Below are 16,674 nucleotides of genomic sequence, written 5' to 3' on the forward strand. Positions count from 1 at the left end.
TGTCATTTGGTTACATCCCTAAGCTTGGCAAATCACAACAGAATCCGACTCATCCACTTTGTCAAAAAGAAACAGAGGACTTCCCTGACCGGGAACCAAACCCCGGCTGCGGCGGTGAGAGCGTCGAATCCTAGCCACTAGACCACCAGGGACAACAGCTGCACTGCGAACTGGAGAAAGACCCTTTCAAGCCCTAAACCGCCTATCCATCCACACTCTGTACATGCAATAGGGCTAAGAAGAAACAAAAGGTCTAAGACGTAATTGACACGCTGCTGCAAGGAGTCAGCCTGTAGGCCAAGCCTGGATTTCTTTTCCACTCAACATCCTGAGCAGAGTACGGGGCCCTCTGTTTGGAGATCAGATGAAGTGCAGCTTTAAAACAAATCAAGTCCTCAAGGCACTCTGCTGCCATTGATACCTGAGTTGCAAGTTGTGAAGTCCAATGGATCAGCTGCACTCTCCAGGATTTTGATTTAAAGCAAGATTCTCAAGGCAAAGCCTGTATTTCTTTTCCACTCAACATCATGAGCAGAGTAAGGGCCCTCTGTTTAGAGATCAGATGAAGTGCAGCTTTGAAACAAATCAAGTCCTCAAGGCACTCTGCTGCCATTGATACCTGAGTTGCAAGTTGTGAAGTCCAATGGATCAGCTGCACTCTCCAGGATTTTGATTTAAAGCAAGATTCTCAGGGCAAAGCCTGTATTTCTTTTGCACTCAACATCTTGAGCAGAGTACGGGGCCCTCTGTTTGGAGATCAGATGAAGTGCAGCTTTGAAAGAAATCAAGTCCTCAAGGCACTCTGCTGCAATTGATACCTGAGTTGCAAGTTGTGTAGTCCAATGGATCAGCTGCACTCTCCAGGATTTTGATTTAAAGCAAGTTTCTCAAGGCAAAGCCTGTATTTCTTTTACACTCAACATCTTGAGCAGAGTACGGGGCCCACTGTTTGGAGATCAGATGAAGTGCAGCTTTGAAAGAAATGAAGTCCTCAAGGCACTCTGCTGCAATTGATACCTGAGTTGCAAGTTGTGTAGTCCAATGGATCAGCTGCACTCTCCAGGATTTTGATTTAAAGCAAGATTCTCAAGGCAAAGCCTGTATTTCTTTTGCACTCAACATCTTGAGCAGAGTACAGGGCCCTCTGTTTGGAGATCAGATGAAGTGCAGCTTTGAAAGAAATCAAGTCCTCAAGGCACTCTGCTGCCATTGATACCTGAGTTGCAAGTTGTGAAGTCCAATGGATCAGCTGCACTCTCCAGGATTTTGATTTAAAGCAAGATTCTCAAGGCAAAGCCTTTATTTCTATTCCACTCAACATCTTGAGCAGAGTACAGGGACCTCTGTTTGGAGATCAGATGAAGTGCAGCTTTGAAACAAATCAAGTCCTCAAGGCACTCTGCTGCCATTGATACCTGAGTTGCAAGTTGTGAAGTCCAATGGATCAGCTGGACTCTCCAGGATTTTGATTTAAAGCAAGGTTCTCAAGGCTAATCAAGTGGATTGATGGCACAAAGTAATACAGCATTTCCATGTTCCCATTTGACTTGCATTTCAAGGGGTGTGTTTGGTTGCCTTCGATAGCTCAGTTGGTAGAGCGGAAGACTGTAGGTATTAAAATGGCCATCCTTAGTTCGCTGGTTCAAATCCGGCTCGAAGGACATCTTATTTTCTTTGTCATTTGGTTACATCCCTAAGCTTGGCAAATCACAACAGAATCCGACTCATCCACTTTGTCAAAAAGAAACAGAGGACTTCCCTGACCGGGAACCAAACCCCGGCTGCGGCGGTGAGAGCGTCGAATCCTAGCCACTAGACCACCAGGGACAACAGCTGCACTGCGAACTGGAGAAAGACCCTTTCAAGCCCTAAACCGCCTATCCATCCACACTCTGTACATGCAATAGGGCTAAGAAGAAACAAAAGGTCTAAGACGTAATTGACACGCTGCTGCAAGGAGTCAGCCTGTAGGCCAAGCCTGGATTTCTTTTCCACTCAACATCCTGAGCAGAGTACGGGGCCCTCTGTTTGGAGATCAGATGAAGTGCAGCTTTAAAACAAATCAAGTCCTCATGGCACTCTGCTGCCATTGATACCTGAGTTGCAAGTTGTGAAGTCCAATGGATCAGCTGCACTCTCCAGGATTTTGATTTAAAGCAAGATTCTCAAGGCAAAGCCTGTATTTCTTTTCCACTCAACATCATGAGCAGAGTAAGGGCCCTCTGTTTAGAGATCAGATGAAGTGCAGCTTTGAAACAAATCAAGTCCTCAAGGCACTCTGCTGCCATTGATACCTGAGTTGCAAGTTGTGAAGTCCAATGGATCAGCTGCACTCTCCAGGATTTTGATTTAAAGCAAGATTCTCAAGGCAAAGCCTGTATTTCTTTTGCACTCAACATCTTGAGCAGAGTACGGGGCCCTCTGTTTGGAGATCAGATGAAGTGCAGCTTTGAAAGAAATCAAGTCCTCAAGGCACTCTGCTGCAATTGATATCTGAGTTGCAAGTTGTGTAGTCCAATGGATCAGCTGCACTCTCCAAGATTTTGATTTAAAGCAAGTTTCTCAAGGCTAATCAAGTGGATTGATGGCACAAAGCAATACAGCATTTCCATGTTCCCATTTGACTTGCATTTCAAGGGGTGTGTTCGGTTGCCTTCGATAGCTCAGTTGGTAGAGCGGAGGACTGTAGGTATTAAAATGGCCATCCTTAGGTCGCTGGTTCAAATCCGGCTCGAAGGATATCTTATTTTCTTTGTCATTTGGCTAAATCCCTAAGCTTGGCAAATCACAACAGAATCCGACTCATCCACTTTGTCAAAAAGAAACAGAGGACTTCCCTGACCGGGAACCAAACCCCGGACACGGCGGTGAGAGCATCGAATCCTAGCCACTAGACCACCAGGGACAACAGCTGCACTGCGAACTGGAGAAAGACTCTTTCAAGCCCTAAACCGCCTATCCATCCACACTCTGTACATGCAATAGGGCTAAGAAGAAACAAAAGGTCTAAGACGTAATTGACACGCTGCTGCAAGGAGTCAGCCTGTAGGCCAAGCCTGGATTTCTTTTCCACTCAACATCCTGAGCAGAGTACGGGGCCCTCTGTTTGGAGATCAGATGAAGTGCAGCTTTAAAACAAATCAAGTCCTCAAGGCACTCTGCTGCCATTGATACCTGAGTTGCAAGTTGTGAAGTCCAATGGATCAGCTGCACTCTCCAGGATTTTGATTTAAAGCAAGATTCTCAAGGCAAAGCCTGTATTTCTTTTGCACTCAACATCTTGAGCAGAGTACAGGGCCCTCTGTTTGGAGATCAGATGAAGTGCAGCTTTGAAAGAAATCAAGTCCTCAAGGCACTCTGCTGCCATTGATACCTGAGTTGCAAGTTGTGAAGTCCAATGGATCAGCTGCACTCTCCAGGATTTTGATTTAAAGCAAGATTCTCAATTCAAAGCCTGTATTTCTATTCCACTCAACATCTTGAGCAGAGTACATGGACCTCTGTTTGGAGATCAGATGAAGTGCAGCTTTGAAACAAATCAAGTCCTCAAGGCACTCTGCTGCCATTGATACCTGAGTTGCAAGTTGTGAAGTCCAATGGATCAGCTGGACTCTTCAGGATTTTGATTTAAAGCAAGGTTCTCAAGGCTAATCAAGTGGATTGATGGCACAAAGTAATACAGCATTTCCATGTTCCCATTTGACTTGCATTTCAAGGGGTGTGTTTGGTTGCCTTTGATAGCTCAGTTGGGAGAGCGGAGGACTGTAGGTATTAAAATGGCCATCCTTAGTTCGCTGGTTCAAATCCGGCTCGAAGGACATCTTATTTTCTTTGTCATTTGGTTAAATCCCTAAGCTTGGCAAATCACAACAGAATCCGACTCATCCACTTTGTCAAAAAGAAACAGAGGACTTCCCTGACCGGGAACCAAACCCCGGCAGCGGCGGTGAGAGCGTCGAATCCTAGCCACTAGACCACCAGGGACAACAGCTGCACTGCGAACTGGAGAAAGACTCTTTCAAGCCCTAAACCGCCTATCCATCCACACTCTGTACATGCAATGGGGCTAAGAAGAAACAAAAGGTCTAAGACGTAATTCACACGCTGCTGCAAGGAGTCAGCCTGTAGGCAAAGCCTGTATTTCTTTTCCACTCAACATCATGAGCAGAGTAAGGGCCCTCTGTTTAGAGATCAGATGAAGTGCAGCTTTGAAACAAATCAAGTCCTCAAGGCACTCTGCTGCCATTGATACCTGAGTTGCAAGTTGTGAAGTCCAATGGATCAGCTGCACTCTCCAGGATTTTGATTTAAAGCAAGATTCTCAAGGCAAAGCCTGTATTTCTTTTGCACTCAACATCTTGAGCAGAGTACGGGGCCCTATGTTTGGAGATCAGATGAAGTGCAGCTTTGAAAGAAATCAAGTCCTCAAGGCACTCTGCTGCAATTGATACCTGAGTTGCAAGTTGTGTAGTCCAATGGATCAGCTGCACTCTCCAGGATTTTGATTTAAAGCAAGATTCTCAAGGCAAAGCCTGTATTTCTATTCCACTCAACATCTTGAGCAGAGTACAGGGACCTCTGTTTGGAGATCAGATGAAGTGCAGCTTTGAAACAAATCAAGTCCTCAAGGCACTCTGCTGCCATTGATACCTGAGTTGCAAGTTGTGAAGTCCAACGGATCAGCTGGACTCTCCAGGATTTTGATTTAAAGCAAGTTTCTCAAGGCTAATCAAGTGGATTGATGGCACAAAGCAATACAGCATTTCCATGTTCCCATTTGACTTGCATTTCAAGGGGTGTGTTCGGTTGCCTTTGATAGCTCAGTTGGTAGAGCGGAGGACTGTAGGTGTTAAATTGGCCATCATTAGGTCGCTGGTTCAAATCCAGCTCGAAGGACGTCTTATTTTCTTTCTCATTTGGTTAAATCCCTAAGCTTGGCAAATCACAACAGAATCCGACTCATCCACTTTGTCAAAAAGAAACAGAGGACTTGCCTGACCGGGAATCGAACCCGGGCCGCGGCGGTGAGAGCGCCTAATCCTAGCCACTAGACCACCAGGGACAACAGCTGAACCGCAACCTGCAGAAAGACTCTTTCAAGCCCTAAACCGCCTATCCATCCACACTCTGTACATGCAATGGGGCTAAGAAGAAAAAAAAAATGGTCTAAGACGTAATTGACACGCTGCTGCAAGGAGTCAGCCTGTAGGCAAAGCCTGTATTTCTTTTCCACTCAACATCATGAGCAGAGTAAGGGCCCTCTGTTTAGAGATCAGATGAAGTGCAGCTTTGAAACAAATCAAGTCCTCAAGGCACTCTGCTGCCATTGATACCTGAGTTGCAAGTTGTGAAGTCCAATGGATCAGCTGCACTCTCCAGGATTTTGATTTAAAGCAAGATTCTCAAGGCAAAGCCTGTATTTCTTTTGCACTCAACATCTTGAGCAGAGTACGGGGCCCTATGTTTGGAGATCAGATGAAGTGCAGCTTTGAAAGAAATCAAGTCCTCAAGGCACTCTGCTGCAATTGATACCTGAGTTGCAAGTTGTGTAGTCCAATGGATCAGCTGCACTCTCCAGGATTTTGATTTAAAGCAAGATTCTCAAGGCAAAGCCTGTATTTCTATTCCACTCAACATCTTGAGCAGAGTACAGGGACCTCTGTTTGGAGATCAGATGAAGTGCAGCTTTGAAACAAATCAAGTCCTCAAGGCACTCTGCTGCCATTGATACCTGAGTTGCAAGTTGTGAAGTCCAACGGATCAGCTGGACTCTCCAGGATTTTGATTTAAAGCAAGTTTCTCAAGGCTAATCAAGTGGATTGATGGCACAAAGCAATACAGCATTTCCATGTTCCCATTTGACTTGCATTTCAAGGGGTGTGTTCGGTTGCCTTTGATAGCTCAGTTGGTAGAGCGGAGGACTGTAGGTGTTAAATTGGCCATCATTAGGTCGCTGGTTCAAATCCAGCTTGAAGGACGTCTTATTTTCTTTCTCATTTGGTTAAATCCCTAAGCTTGGCAAATCACAACAGAATCCGACGCATCCACTTTGTCAAAAAGAAACAGAGGACTTCTCTGACCGGGAATCAAACCCCGGCCGCGGCGGTGAGAGCGTCGAAGCCTAGCCACTAGACCACCAGCTACAACAGCTGCACTGTGAACTGGAGAAAGACTCTTTCTAGCCCTAAACCGGCTATCCATCCACACTCTGTACATGCAATTGGGCTAAGAAAAAACAAAAGGTCTAAAACGTAATTGACACGCTGCTGCAAGGAGTCAGCCTGAAGGCAAATCCTGTATTTCTTTTCCACTCAACATCCTGAGCAGAGTACGGGGCCATCTGTTTGGAGATCAGATGAAGTGCAGCTTTAAAACAAATCAAGTCCTCAAGGCACTCTGCTGCCATTGATACCTGAGTTGCAAGTAGTGAAGTCCAATGGATCAGCTGCACTCTCCAGGATTTTGATTTAAAGCAAGTTTCTCAAGGCTAATCAAGTGGATTGATGGCACAAAGCAATACAGCATTTCCATGTTCCCATTTGACTTGCATTTCAAGGGGTGTGTTCGGTTGCCTTCGATAGCTCAGTTGGTAGAGCGGAGGACTGTAGGTATTAAAATGGTCATCCTTAGGTCGCTGGTTCAAATCCGGCTCGAAGGACATCTTATTTTCTTTGTCATTTGGCTAAATCCCTAAGCTTGGCAAATCACAACAGAATCCGACTCATCCACTTTGTCAAAAAAAAACAGAGGACTTCCCTGACCGGGAATCAAACTCAGGCCGCAGCGGTGAGAGCGCCGAATCCTAGCCACTAGACCACCAGGGACAACAGCTGCACTGTGACCTGCAGAAAGACTCTTTCAAGCCCTAAACCGCCTTTCCATCCACACTCTGTACATGCAATGGGGCTAAGAAGAAACAAAAGGTCTAAGACGTAATTGACACGCTGCTGCAAGGAGTCAGCCTGTAGGCAAAGCCTGTATTTCTTTTCCACTCAACATCATGAGCAGAGTAAGGGCCCTCTGTTTAGAGATCAGATGAAGTGCAGCTTTGAAACAAATCAAGTCCTCAAGGCACTCTGCTGCCATTGATACCTGAGTTGCAAGTTGTGAAGTCCAATGGATCAGCTGCACTCTCCAGGATTTTGATTTAAAGCAAGATTCTCAAGGCAAAGCCTGTATTTCTTTTGCACTCAACATCTTGAGCAGAGTACGGGGCCCTTTGTTTGGAGATCAGATGAAGTGCAGCTTTGAAAGAAATCAAGTCCTCAAGGCACTCTGCTGCAATTGATACCTGAGTTGCAAGTTGTGTAGTCCAATGGATCAGCTGCACTCTCCAGGATTTTGATTTAAAGCAAGATTCTCAAGGCAAAGCCTGTATTTCTTTTGCACTCAACATCTTGAGCAGAGTACAGGGCCCTCTGTTTGGAGATCAGATGAAGTGCAGCTTTGAAAGAAATCAAGTCCTCAAGGCACTCTGCTGCCATTGATACCTGAGTTGCAAGTTGTGAAGTCCAATGGATCAGCTGCACTCTCCAGGATTTTGATTTAAAGCAAGATTCTCAAGGCAAAGCCTGTATTTCTATTCCACTCAACATCTTGAGCAGAGTACAGGGCCCTCTGTTTGGAGATCAGATGAAGTGCAGCTTTGAAAGAAATCAAGTCCTCAAGGCACTCTGCTGCCATTGATACCTGAGTTGCAAGTTGTGAAGTCCAATGGATCAGCTGCACTCTCCAGGATTTTGATTTAAAGCACGATTCTCAAGGCAAAGCCTTTATTTCTATTCCACTCAACATCTTGAGCAGAGTACAGGGACCTCTGTTTGGAGATCAGATGAAGTGCAGCTTTGAAACAAATCAAGTCCTCAAGGCACTCTGCTGCCATTGATACCTGAGTTGCAAGTTGTGAAGTCCAATGGATCAGCTGGACTCTCCAGTATTTTGATTTAAAGCAAGGTTCTCAAGGCTAATCAAGTGGATTGATGGCACAAAGTAATACAGCATTTCCATGTTCCCATTTGACTTGCATTTCAAGGGGTGTGTTTGGTTGCCTTTGATAGCTCAGTTGGTAGAGCGGAGGACTGTAGGTATTAAAATGGCCATCCTTAGTTCGCTGGTTCATATCCGGCTCGAAGGACATCTTATTTTCTTTGTCATTTGGTTAAATCCCTAAGCTTGGCAAATCACAACAGAATCCGACTCATCCACTTTGTCAAAAAGAAACAGAGGACTTCCCTGACCGGGAACCAAACCCCTGCCGCAGCAGTGAGAGCGTCGAATCCTAGCCACTAGACCACCAGGGACAACAGCTGCACTGCGAACTGGAGAAAGACCCTTTCAAGCCCTAAACCGCCTATCCATCCACACTCTGTACATGCAATAGGGCTAAGAAGAAACAAAAGGTCTAAGACGTAATTGACACGCTGCTGCAAGGAGTCAGCCTGTAGGCCAAGCCTGGATTTCTTTTCCACTCAACATCCTGAGCAGAGTACGGGGCCCTCTGTTTGGAGATCAGATGAAGTGCAGCTTTGAAAGAAATCAAGTCCTCAAGGCACTCTGCTGCAATTGATATCTGAGTTGCAAGTTGTGTAGTCCAATGGATCAGCTGCACTCTCCAAGATTTTGATTTAAAGCAAGTTTCTCAAGGCTAATCAAGTGGATTGATGGCACAAAGCAATACAGCATTTCCATGTTCCCATTTGACTTGCATTTCAAGGGGTGTGTTCGGTTGCCTTCGATAGCTCAGTTGGTAGAGCGGAGGACTGTAGGTATTAAAATGGCCATCCTTAGGTCGCTGGTTCAAATCCGGCTCGAAGGATATCTTATTTTCTTTGTCATTTGGCTAAATCCCTAAGCTTGGCAAATCACAACAGAATCCGACTCATCCACTTTGTCAAAAAGAAACAGAGGACTTCCCTGACCGGGAACCAAACCCCGGACACGGCGGTGAGAGCATCGAATCCTAGCCACTAGACCACCAGGGACAACAGCTGCACTGCGAACTGGAGAAAGACTCTTTCAAGCCCTAAACCGCCTATCCATCCACACTCTGTACATGCAATAGGGCTAAGAAGAAACAAAAGGTCTAAGACGTAATTGACACGCTGCTGCAAGGAGTCAGCCTGTAGGCCAAGCCTGGATTTCTTTTCCACTCAACATCCTGAGCAGAGTACGGGGCCCTCTGTTTGGAGATCAGATGAAGTGCAGCTTTAAAACAAATCAAGTCCTCAAGGCACTCTGCTGCCATTGATACCTGAGTTGCAAGTTGTGAAGTCCAATGGATCAGCTGCACTCTCCAGGATTTTGATTTAAAGCAAGATTCTCAAGGCAAAGCCTGTATTTCTTTTGCACTCAACATCTTGAGCAGAGTACAGGGCCCTCTGTTTGGAGATCAGATGAAGTGCAGCTTTGAAAGAAATCAAGTCCTCAAGGCACTCTGCTGCCATTGATACCTGAGTTGCAAGTTGTGAAGTCCAATGGATCAGCTGCACTCTCCAGGATTTTGATTTAAAGCAAGATTCTCAATTCAAAGCCTGTATTTCTATTCCACTCAACATCTTGAGCAGAGTACATGGACCTCTGTTTGGAGATCAGATGAAGTGCAGCTTTGAAACAAATCAAGTCCTCAAGGCACTCTGCTGCCATTGATACCTGAGTTGCAAGTTGTGTAGTCCAATGGATCAGCTGCACTCTCCAAGATTTTGATTTAAAGCAAGTTTCTCAAGGCTAATCAAGTGGATTGATGGCACAAAGCAATACAGCATTTCCATGTTCCCATTTGACTTGCATTTCAAGGGGTGTGTTCGGTTGCCTTCGATAGCTCAGTTGGTAGAGCGGAGGACTGTAGGTATTAAAATGGCCATCCTTAGGTCGCTGGTTCAAATCCGGCTCGAAGGATATCTTATTTTCTTTGTCATTTGGCTAAATCCCTAAGCTTGGCAAATCACAACAGAATCCGACTCATCCACTTTGTCAAAAAGAAACAGAGGACTTCCCTGACCGGGAACCAAACCCCGGACACGGCGGTGAGAGCATCGAATCCTAGCCACTAGACCACCAGGGACAACAGCTGCACTGCGAACTGGAGAAAGACTCTTTCAAGCCCTAAACCGCCTATCCATCCACACTCTGTACATGCAATAGGGCTAAGAAGAAACAAAAGGTCTAAGACGTAATTGACACGCTGCTGCAAGGAGTCAGCCTGTAGGCCAAGCCTGGATTTCTTTTCCACTCAACATCCTGAGCAGAGTACGGGGCCCTCTGTTTGGAGATCAGATGAAGTGCAGCTTTAAAACAAATCAAGTCCTCAAGGCACTCTGCTGCCATTGATACCTGAGTTGCAAGTTGTGAAGTCCAATGGATCAGCTGCACTCTCCAGGATTTTGATTTAAAGCAAGATTCTCAAGGCAAAGCCTGTATTTCTTTTGCACTCAACATCTTGAGCAGAGTACAGGGCCCTCTGTTTGGAGATCAGATGAAGTGCAGCTTTGAAAGAAATCAAGTCCTCAAGGCACTCTGCTGCCATTGATACCTGAGTTGCAAGTTGTGAAGTCCAGTGGATCAGCTGCACTCTCCAGGATTTTGATTTAAAGCAAGATTCTCAAGGCAAAGCCTGTATTTCTATTCCACTCAACATCTTGAGCAGAGTACAGGGACCTCTGTTTGGAGATCAGATGAAGTGCAGCTTTGAAAGAAATCAAGTCCTCAAGGCACTCTGCTGCCATTGATACCTGAGTTGCAAGTTGTGAAGTCCAATGGATCAGCTGGACTCTCCAGGATTTTGATTTAAAGCAAGTTTCTCAAGGCTAATCAAGTGGATTGATGGCACAAAGCAATACAGCATTTCCATGTTCCCATTTGACTTGCATTTCAAGGGGTGTGTTCGGTTGCCTTCGATAGCTCAGTTGGTAGAGCGGAGGACTGTAGGTATTAAAATGGTCATCCTTAGGTCGCTGGTTCAAATTTGGCTCGAAGGACGTCTTATTTTCTTTGTCATTTGGCTAAATCCCTAAGCTTGGCAAATCACAACAGAATCCGACTCATCCACTTTGTCAAAAAAAAACAGAGGACTTCCCTGACCGGGAATCAAACTCATGCCGCAGCGGTGAGAGCACCGAAACCTAGCCACTAGACCACCAGGGACAACAGCTGCACTGCGACCTGCAGAAAGACTCTTTCAAGCCCTAAACCGCCTTTCCATCCACACTCTGTACATGCAATGGGGCTAAGAAGAAACAAAAGGTCTAAGACGTAATTGACACGCTGCTGCAAGGAGTCAGCCTGTAGGCAAAGCCTGTATTTCTTTTCCACTCAACATCATGAGCAGAGTAAGGGCCCTCTGTTTAGAGATCAGATGAAGTGCAGCTTTGAAACAAATCAAGTCCTCAAGGCACTCTGCTGCCATTGATACCTGAGTTGCAAGTTGTGAAGTCCAATGGATCAGCTGCACTCTCCAGGATTTTGATTTAAAGCAAGATTCTCAAGGCAAAGCCTGGATTTCTTTTGCACTCAACATCTTGAGCAGAGTACGGGGCCCTTTGTTTGGAGATCAGATGAAGTGCAGCTTTGAAAGAAATCAAGTCCTCAAGGCACTCTGCTGCAATTGATACCTGAGTTGCAAGTTGTGTAGTCCAATGGATCAGCTGCACTCTCCAGGATTTTGATTTAAAGCAAGATTCTCAAGGCAAAGCCTGTATTTCTTTTGCACTCAACATCTTGAGCAGAGTACAGGGCCCTCTGTTTGGAGATCAGATGAAGTGCAGCTTTGAAAGAAATCAAGTCCTCAAGGCACTCTGCTGCCATTGATACCTGAGTTGCAAGTTGTGAAGTCCAATGGATCAGCTGCACTCTCCAGGATTTTGATTTAAAGCAAGATTCTCAAGGCAAAGCCTGTATTTCTATTCCACTCAACATCTTGAGCAGAGTACATGGACCTCTGTTTGGAGATCAGATGAAGTGCAGCTTTGAAACAAATCAAGTCCTCAAGGCACTCTGCTGCCATTGATACCTGAGTTGCAAGTTGTGAAGTCCAATGGATCAGCTGCACTCTCCAGGATTTTGATTTAAAGCAAGATTCTCAATTCAAAGCCTGTATTTCTATTCCACTCAACATCTTGAGCAGAGTACATGGACCTCTGTTTGGAGATCAGATGAAGTGCAGCTTTGAAACAAATCAAGTCCTCAAGGCACTCTGCTGCCATTGATACCTGAGTTGCAAGTTGTGAAGTCCAATGGATCAGCTGGACTCTTCAGGATTTTGATTTAAAGCAAGGTTCTCAAGGCTAATCAAGTGGATTGATGGCACAAAGTAATACAGCATTTCCATGTTCCCATTTGACTTGCATTTCAAGGGGTGTGTTTGGTTGCCTTTGATAGCTCAGTTGGGAGAGCGGAGGACTGTAGGTATTAAAATGGCCATCCTTAGTTCGCTGGTTCAAATCCGGCTCGAAGGACATCTTATTTTCTTTGTCATTTGGTTAAATCCCTAAGCTTGGCAAATCACAACAGAATCCGACTCATCCACTTTGTCAAAAAGAAACAGAGGGCTTCCCTGACCGGGAACCAAACCCCGGCCGCGGCGGTGAGAGCGTCGAATCCTAGCCACTAGACCACCAGGGACAACAGCTGCACTGCGAACTGGAGAAAGACTCTTTCAAGCCCTAAACCGCCTATCCATCCACACTCTGTACATGCAATAGGGCTAAGAAGAAACAAAAGGTCTAAGACGTAATTGACACGCTGCTGCAAGGAGTCAGCCTGTAGGCCAAGCCTGGATTTCTTTTCCACTCAACATCCTGAGCAGAGTACGGGGCCCTCTGTTTGGAGATCAGATGAAGTGCAGCTTTAAAACAAATCAAGTCCTCAAGGCACTCTGCTGCCATTGATACCTGAGTTGCAAGTTGTGAAGTCCAATGGATCAGCTGCACTCTCCAGGATTTTGATTTAAAGCAAGATTCTCAAGGCAAAGCCTGTATTTCTTTTGCACTCAACATCTTGAGCAGAGTACAGGGCCCTCTGTTTGGAGATCAGATGAAGTGCAGCTTTGAAAGAAATCAAGTCCTCAAGGCACTCTGCTGCCATTGATACCTGAGTTGCAAGTTGTGAAGTCCAATGGATCAGCTGCACTCTCCAGGATTTTGATTTAAAGCAAGATTCTCAAGGCAAAGCCTGTATTTCTATTCCACTCAACATCTTGAGCAGAGTACAGGGACCTCTGTTTGGAGATCAGATGAAGTGCAGCTTTGAAAGAAATCAAGTCCTCAAGGCACTCTGCTGCCATTGATACCTGAGTTGCAAGTTGTGAAGTCCAATGGATCAGCTGGACTCTCCAGGATTTTGATTTAAAGCAAGTTTCTCAAGGCTAATCAAGTGGATTGATGGCACAAAGCAATACAGCATTTCCATGTTCCCATTTGACTTGCATTTCAAGGGGTGTGTTCGGTTGCCTTCGATAGCTCAGTTGGTAGAGCGGAGGACTGTAGGTATTAAAATGGTCATCCTTAGGTCGCTGGTTCAAATCCGGCTCGAAGGACATCTTATTTTCTTTGTCATTTGGTTAAATCCCTAAGCTTGGCAAATCACAACAGAATCCGACTCATCCACTTTGTCAAAAAGAAACAGAGGACTTCCCTGACCGGGAATCGAACTCAGGCCGCAGCGGTGAGAGCGTCGAATCCTAGCCACTAGACCACCAGGGACAACAGCTGAACCGCAACCTGCAGAAAGACTCTTTCAAGCCCTAAACCGCCTATCCATCCACACTCTGTACATGCAATGGGGCTAAGAAGAAACAAAAGGTCTAAGACGTAATTGACACGCTGCTGCAAGGAGTCAGCCTGTAGGCAAAGCCTGTATTTCTTTTCCACTCAACATCATGAGCAGAGTAAGGGCCCTCTGTTTAGAGATCAGACGAAGTGCAGCTTTGAAACAAATCAAGTCCTCAAGGCACTCTGCTGCCATTGATACCTGAGTTGCAAGTTGTGAAGTCCAATGGATCAGCTGCACTCTCCAGGATTTTGATTTAAAGCAAGATTCTCAAGGCAAAGCCTGTATTTCTTTTGCACTCAACATCTTGAGCAGAGTACGGGGCCCTATGTTTGGAGATCAGATGAAGTGCAGCTTTGAAAGAAATCAAGTCCTCAAGGCACTCTGCTGCAATTGATACCTGAGTTGCAAGTTGTGTAGTCCAATGGATCAGCTGCACTCTCCAGGATTTTGATTTAAAGCAAGATTCTCAAGGCAAAGCCTGTATTTCTATTCCACTCAACATCTTGAGCAGAGTACAGGGACCTCTGTTTGGAGATCAGATGAAGTGCAGCTTTGAAACAAATCAAGTCCTCAAGGCACTCTGCTGCCATTTATACCTGAGTTGCAAGTTGTGAAGTCCAACGGATCAGCTGGACTCTCCAGGATTTTGATTTAAAGCAAGATTCTCAAGGCAAAGCCTGTATTTCTATTCCACTCAACATCTTGAGCAGAGTACAGGGACCTCTGTTTGGAGATCAGATGAAGTGCAGCTTTGAAACAAATCAAGTCCTCAAGGCACTCTGCTGCCATTGATACCTGAGTTGCAAGTTGTGAAGTCCAATGGATCAGCTGGACTCTCCAGGATTTTGATTTAAAGCAAGGTTCTCAAGGCTAATCAAGTGGATTGATGGCACAAAGTAATACAGCATTTCCATGTTCCCATTTGACTTGCATTTCAAGGGGTGTGTTTGGTTGCCTTTGATAGCTCAGTTGGTAGAGCGGAGGACTGTAGGTATTAAAATGGCCATCCTTAGTTCGCTGGTTCAAATCCGGCTCGAAGGACATCTTATTTTCTTTGTCATTTGGTTAAATCCCTAAGCTTGGCAAATCACAACAGAATCCGACTCATCCACTTTGTCAAAAAGAAACAGAGGACTTCCCTGACCGGGAACCAAACCCCTGCCGCGGCGGTGAGAGCGTCGAATCCTAGCCACTAGACCACCAGGGACAACAGCTGCACTGCGAACTGGAGAAAGACCCTTTCAAGCCCTAAACCGCCTATCCATCCACACTCTGTACATGCAATAGGGCTAAGAAGAAACAAAAGGTCTAAGACGTAATTGACACGCTGCTGCAAGGAGTCAGCCTGTAGGCCAAGCCTGGATTTCTTTTCCACTCAACATCCTGAGCAGAGTACGGGGCCCTCTGTTTGGAGATCAGATGAAGTGCAGCTTTGAAAGAAATCAAGTCCTCAAGGCACTCTGCTGCAATTGATATCTGAGTTGCAAGTTGTGTAGTCCAATGGATCAGCTGCACTCTCCAAGATTTTGATTTAAAGCAAGTTTCTCAAGGCTAATCAAGTGGATTGATGGCACAAAGCAATACAGCATTTCCATGTTCCCATTTGACTTGCATTTCAAGGTGTGTGTCCGGTTGCCTTCGATAGCTCAGTTGGTAGAGCGGAGGACTGTACGTATTAAAATGGCCATCCTTAGGTCGCTGGTTCAAATCCGGCTCGAAGGACATCTTATTTTCTTTGTCATTTGGCTAAATCCTTAAGCTTGGCTTATCACAACAGAATCCGACTCATCCACTTTGTCAAAAAGAAACAGAGGACTTCCCTGACCGGGAATTGAACACGGGCCGCGGCTGTGAGAGCGCCGAATCCTAGCCACTACACCACCAGGGACAACAGCTGCACTGCAACCTGCAGAAAGACTCTTTCAAGCCCTAAACCGCCTATCCATCCACACTCTGTACATGGAATGGGGCTAAGAAGAAACAGAAGGTCTAAGACGTAATTGACACGCTGCTGCAAGGAGTCAGCCTGTAGGCAAAGCCTGTATTTCTTTTCCACTCAACATCATGAGCAGAGTAAGGGCCCTCTGTTTAGAGATCAGATGAAGTGCAGCTTTGAAACAAATCAAGTCCTCAAGGCACTCTGCTGCCATTGATACCTGAGTTGCAAGTTGTGAAGTCCAATGGATCAGCTGCACTCTCCAGGATTTTGATTTAAAGCAAGATTCTCAAGGCAAAGCCTGGATTTCTTTTCCACTCAACATCCTGAGCAGAGTACGGGGCCCTCTGTTTGGAGATCAGATGAAGTGCAGCTTTAAAACAAATCAAGTCCTCAAGGCACTCTGCTGCCATTGATACCTGAGTTGCAAGTTGTGAAGTCCAATGGATCAGCTGCACTCTCCAGGATTTTGATTTAAAGCAAGATTCTCAAGGCAAAGCCTGTATTTCTTTTGCACTCAACATCTTGAGCAGAGTACAGGGCCCTCTGTTTGGAGATCAGATGAAGTGCAGCTTTGAAAGAAATCAAGTCCTCAAGGCACTCTGCTGCCATTGATACCTGAGTTGCAAGTTGTGAAGTCCAGTGGATCAGCTGCACTCTCCAGGATTTTGATTTAAAGCAAGATTCTCAAGGCAAAGCCTGTATTTCTTTTGCACTCAACATCTTGAGCAGAGTACGGGGCCCTATGTTTGGAGATCAGATGAAGTGCAGCTTTGAAAGAAATCAAGTCCTCAAGGCACTCTGCTGCAATTGATACCTGAGTTGCAAGTTGTGTAGTCCAATGGATCAGCTGCACTCTCCAGGATTTTGATTTAAAGCAAGTTTCTCAAGGCAAAGCCTGTATTTCTTTTACACTCAACATCTTGAGCAGAGTACGGGGCCCACTGTTTGGAGATCAGATGAAGTGCAGCTTT

The 16,674-nt window shown here is 45.5% G+C and overlaps 5 non-coding genes across 5 annotated transcripts; all 5 read left to right on the plus strand.

The window, feature by feature from the left end:
- Positions 1–2,652: 2,652 nt before the first annotated feature.
- Positions 2,653–2,739, plus strand: trnay-gua (transfer RNA tyrosine (anticodon GUA)). The gene is given in 2 exon segments: positions 2,653–2,689; positions 2,704–2,739. It is a non-coding gene; the product is annotated as a tRNA-Tyr (tRNA).
- Positions 2,740–6,571: 3,832 nt separating this feature from the next.
- Positions 6,572–6,658, plus strand: trnay-gua (transfer RNA tyrosine (anticodon GUA)). Its single transcript is given in 2 exon segments — positions 6,572–6,608; positions 6,623–6,658. It is a non-coding gene; the product is annotated as a tRNA-Tyr (tRNA).
- A 2,070-nt stretch (positions 6,659–8,728) lies between these two features.
- On the plus strand, positions 8,729–8,815 carry trnay-gua (transfer RNA tyrosine (anticodon GUA)). Its single transcript is given in 2 exon segments — positions 8,729–8,765; positions 8,780–8,815. It is a non-coding gene; the product is annotated as a tRNA-Tyr (tRNA).
- Positions 8,816–9,807: 992 nt separating this feature from the next.
- Positions 9,808–9,894, plus strand: trnay-gua (transfer RNA tyrosine (anticodon GUA)). The gene is given in 2 exon segments: positions 9,808–9,844; positions 9,859–9,894. It is a non-coding gene; the product is annotated as a tRNA-Tyr (tRNA).
- Positions 9,895–13,441: 3,547 nt separating this feature from the next.
- Positions 13,442–13,528, plus strand: trnay-gua (transfer RNA tyrosine (anticodon GUA)). Its single transcript is given in 2 exon segments — positions 13,442–13,478; positions 13,493–13,528. It is a non-coding gene; the product is annotated as a tRNA-Tyr (tRNA).
- The last annotated feature ends 3,146 nt before the right edge of the window (positions 13,529–16,674 follow it).

The sequence above is a fragment of the Salminus brasiliensis genome, chromosome 3 (assembly GCF_030463535.1).
Source record: "Salminus brasiliensis chromosome 3, fSalBra1.hap2, whole genome shotgun sequence".
NCBI lineage: Eukaryota > Metazoa > Chordata > Actinopteri > Characiformes > Bryconidae > Salminus > Salminus brasiliensis.